This window comes from Cebus imitator, unplaced genomic scaffold, assembly GCF_001604975.1.
Source record: "Cebus imitator isolate Cc_AM_T3 unplaced genomic scaffold, Cebus_imitator-1.0 Scaffold117, whole genome shotgun sequence".
Taxonomy (NCBI): domain Eukaryota; kingdom Metazoa; phylum Chordata; class Mammalia; order Primates; family Cebidae; genus Cebus; species Cebus imitator.
In genome coordinates this window covers 3,575,399-3,580,152 of record NW_016107432.1, presented here as the reverse complement: position 1 = coordinate 3,580,152, position 4,754 = coordinate 3,575,399, and positions in this window count along the sequence as shown.

Below are 4,754 nucleotides of genomic sequence, written 5' to 3'. Positions count from 1 at the left end.
TAGTAGAGACAGGGTTTCACCATGTTGACCAGGATGGTCTCGATCTCTTGACCTCGTGATTCACCAGCCTCGGCCTCCCAAAGTGCTGGGATTACAGGCTTGAGCCACCGCGCCCGGCCTGAGCTGTCTTTATTCTCGACTCTTGTACATCGAACCAAGAAGTGTCAGAACTAAATTAAGTTTGCCCAGCATGATGAATTCTTCACAATCCCACACTGATTGCTATCTCGTCCCCGTCATCAGGGAGTCCTTTTCTTGTCTTTCCACACACGGCTGTGGTCAGCTTATCAGGGCTGTCATCCCACCTCCCCCGAGGTTTTCCATGTATTGTGAAGCTGTTCTTGTTTCCTGCTGGCCTGTCAGGAACCTGTCCTTCCGTTCTCTTTCAGCAATTCTGCCACCAAGTTGCTGACTCCTCCATCCCTGTGGTAGGAAGATGTCAGTAGGGTTTCCCAGGAGTTAGCAGCCTCTGCCTGAGCCCAAGGCCCAGCCACTTTTGGCTTTCTGGACCTGTGGGGGTGGCTCTTATGATTAATTGATGGGTTTCAGGACCTTTTGTTTGTTTAATTAAATAGTTCTTTTTTTTAAATTTGAGATGGAGTTTGAGTCTTCACCCAGGCTCCAGTGCAGAGGCACGATCGTGGCTTACTGCTACCTCTGTCTTCAGGTTTCAAGGGATTCTGCTGCCTTGGCCTCCCAAGTGGCTGGGATTACAGATGCCGGTCAACATGCCCAGCTAATTTTTGTGTTTTTACAAAATTTAAAATACATTTTGTACATGTATTGGGTTTTCACTGTGTTGGCCAGGCTGGTCTCAAACTCCTGACCTTGTGATCCGCCCACCTTATCCTCCCAAAGTGCTGGGATTAACAAGCATGAGCCACTGCACCTGGCCATTTTTTTTTTAAGTGGAGACAGGTGTCACCATGTTGGCCAGGTTGGTCTCAAACTCCTGACCTTGTGATCTGCCCACCTTGGTCACCCAAAGTGCCAGGATTACAGGGGTGAGTCACCTGCCTGGCTAGATTGCAGCATCTTTTGTTTTCCACGGAGGCAAATTTGAAAGGTCTGCTAGGAGAAGTCACATTTCAGTACCTGCCAAACTGAAAGTGCTTGGCATATTGGTGTGTTGGCTTCTGCTTTGAACCTTGGTTGGTTTCGGGGGAGAAGCATGCCTATTTAATCACCCGTCAGCATATAATTGTACATTTAAGGATCCTGGCCAGGTGCAGTGGCTTATGCTTGTTGTCTCAGCATTCTGGGAGGCCGAGGCAGGTGGATTGCTTGAGGCCAGGAGTTCAAGACCAGCCTGGCCAACATGGGGAAACCTCATCTCTATTACAAATACAAAAGTTAGCCAGGTGTGGTGGTGCATGCCTGTAGTTCCAGTTACTCAGAAGGCTGAGGCATGAGAGTCACTTGAACCCAGGAAGCGGAGGTTGTAATGAGCCGAGATTGCACCACTGAACTCCAGCCAAGGCAACTCTGTCTCAAAAAAAACAAAAAACAAAAAACCCTAGGGTTTTTTGTTTTTATTTGTGCTGTTTGCATTTTAATGTGTGGATGGGACCCCAAGCCACTTGGTAACAAACTTCATCAAGTTTTCAGGAAAAGCCACCCTCAGACTCCATAGCTGAGGTTCCAGCAGAGACGCTGACTGTGTAGGGTATTCCTGGCGCCTGCTGCCTGGCCTGGCGCTTTCTGTGTGGTGGGATGTGGAATGCAGACTTGTCATCCCGTCCCAGTTGTGCTGCTTCATAGCTGCATCATGGCCTTCATGTTCCCGTCTGAAATGGGCATAGCAGCATCTACCGCAGAGGATGGCTCTAGGGATTAAAGGAGGGGATGGCAGGAGGCCAACCGCATCATAATAATAACGTAAGACAAATGGAGTTGGTGTTGCTCAGGGCCCCCTCATCCCTGCTCATCCCTTCACTCCTTGGGCTGCACTAATGGGCTGGGTAAGGCCTTCAGGCAAGGATATCAACAGCAGGCACCGAGGAAGTGTGATGCCCACACCAGGGGATCCTCGCTGCTTCGTGGAGGCTGAGAGGGGACAGTTCCGCCCAAAGGGGTTCTGGTCACCCCGTCAGGCCTCTGGAACCCAGTCCTTGAGGTGAACATGAACATGGGGGCATGTAGCATTCCCTGGTGGCCCCAGATGCGGTTTTGAGAGGGGTGATGGCTGACAGCGCTGGCTGCGCTCCTCAGAGAAAACGCGTACCCCAGAGTTTCCAGAGGACCCCACCCCTTGGGCAGAAGTGCGGAGGTAGGGGTCTGTCGTGAGTCATTAACGCAGCATTCACCCTAAAGCCTCATTGTGTACAGGAACAGTCTTGATTATCCCACAGTTTCTGGGGGCAAGGAATGTGGGTGTGGCTTAGCAGGGTCCTCCTTCCAGCTCCCACAGGGCTCCACTCAAGCTGCTGGCTGAGGCCAAGCCCTCATCTCAAGGCGGGGCCAGGGCAACCCACCTTCAAGCTCACACGTGTGGCTGCTGGCCTGAACTGGCCCTAGGTTTCTGGCTAGGTGGGCTTCTCCATATGGCAGCTATGTCGTCATTCTGAGCAGAGGGCACAGGACGGTGCAGCACGATGAGGTTGGTCCTGGCCTTGTACAGCATGATTTGGTGGCAATGGCCTTTCTCTGCTGTTGGTTAGAAGCATGTCACCTGCCAGGCTGCTGTCAGGGGGAGGGGATTACACCAGGGATTGAATCCCAGGAGGTAGATTGCTGGAGGGCCTCTTATAAGTCAGTCTCCCAGGCTGGGCTTGTGGCTCATGGCTCATGATGGTAATCCCAGCACTTTGGGAGACTGAGGCGGGCGGATCACATGAGGTCAGGAGTTCAGGACCAGCCTGGCCAATATGGTGAAACCACATTTCTACTAAAAATACAAAAATTAGCCAGGCATGGTGGTGGGCGCCTGTAGTCCCAGCTACTTGGGAGGCTGAGGCAGGAGAATTGCTTGAACCCAGGAGGCGGAGGTTGCAGAGAGCTGAGATGGCTCCGTTGTACTCCAGCCTGGGTAAGCAGAGCAAGATACCATCTCAAAAAAACGAAACAAAACAAAAAGAAGTCAGCCTTCCACAGAGGCCCTTGTGCTGCTGCCAGACACCTTGGCCTCCTGAAATCTCCCTGCTTCCAGCCTTTGCAGGGCCCCTTGAGCACCTTAAGTGGAGGGGGACAGCAGCCCTGGACCTAGAGGGACAGGGTAGGCCTTCTCTGCCATCCAGCTTGGAGCTGGCGAGGGCCAGTCTCACTCTGGCTGGGGGCTGGGTGCTGCTCATCTCTTCTTCCAGGATTTCTCACCCCAAAACTCCAAGACACACCCCTGCCTACTCCTCTCCTGGGTCTCAAACTTACTGATCCAGCTGCAGGCAGCCAGCCCTGCTTTGGGGAGGGCAGGCACTGGGAATGCACAGAGCGGGCCTGCTCTGTGCCCGAAGCCCTGTCCAATCTAACGGGCTGCTGTCAGCTGTACCTCCAAAGCTCACCCAAACCTGGGGATCTGGGCAGGGCACCAGCTTCTAGCTCTCTCCAAATCCCCACAGAAAAACAGAAGCAGGGTGGCAAGAACCAGGCTCCCGTGGACAACAGTGATGACCAAGCCATGTGACAAGATCTTTTCACAAAACCCAAATGCAAGTGGTAGAGCAAACCCTTGACAGCCCGACGACCTGGGTGGCAGCGGAAACTGGCAGGGTAGAGGGAGAAGGTGACAGAGCTGAGGCCCCAAGAACAGGGGAGCCCAGAGGAGCTGTCTGTGTCTCTGGAAGCCACTCAGGTGGTGTGAGAAGAGCAGCCATGCCTTTGTCCTCTCCATAGGGTGAGTGAGGGCCGAGGGAGGGAGACACATGGGCTGGAGCTGTCCAAATCCTGGGAGATCCCCAAAATGACCACCAGGGAGGAGACAGTGCTGAGTGCACAAAAGGGGCAAGAGGAACAGCCCAATCTCTAGGAAGCTTTACAAACGCAAAGCACAGGGAACTTGGGGCAGGCAGACTTTCCTGAGAACCATATGGTCCCAAAGGTTAAGAAACGTGGGCAAAAAAAAAAAAAAAAGTTCTGGTCAGCCAGGTATGGTGGTTCATGCTAGTAATCCCAGCACTTTGGGAGGTCGAGGTGGGTGGATCACCTGAGGTCAGGAGTTTGAGACCAGCTTGGCCAACACAGTGAAACTCTGTCTCTACTAAAAACACAAAAATTATCCAGGTGTGGTGGCGTGCACCTGTAATCCCAGCTACTTGGGAAGCTGAGGCATGAGAATTGCTTGAACCTGGGAGGTGGAGGTTGCGGTGAGCCAAGATCGCGCCATTGCACTCCAGCCTGGGTAACAAGAGCGAAACTCCGTCCCCAAAAACAAACAAAAAAAAATCTCAGCAATATTTTTTTGTAGATGATTCTAAAATTTATGTGAATGTAAAGGAACAATTTTGAAAAATAAGGTGAAGAGAATCTTATCTTATTTAAGGTTTAGGCTGGGCGCAGTGGCTCTCGCCTGTAGTCCCAGCACTTTGGGAGGCCAAGGTGGGCAGATGGCAAGGTCAGCAGATCGAGACCATCCTGGCCAACATGGTGAAACCCTGTCTCTACTAAAAATACAAAACTATAGCTGTGCCTGTACACCTGTAGTCCCAGCTACTCAGGAGGATGAGGCAGGAGAATCGCTTGAACCCGGGAGATGGAAGTTGCAATGAGCTGAGATTGTGCCACTGCACTCCAGCCTGGCGACAGAGGGAGACCCTGTCTTA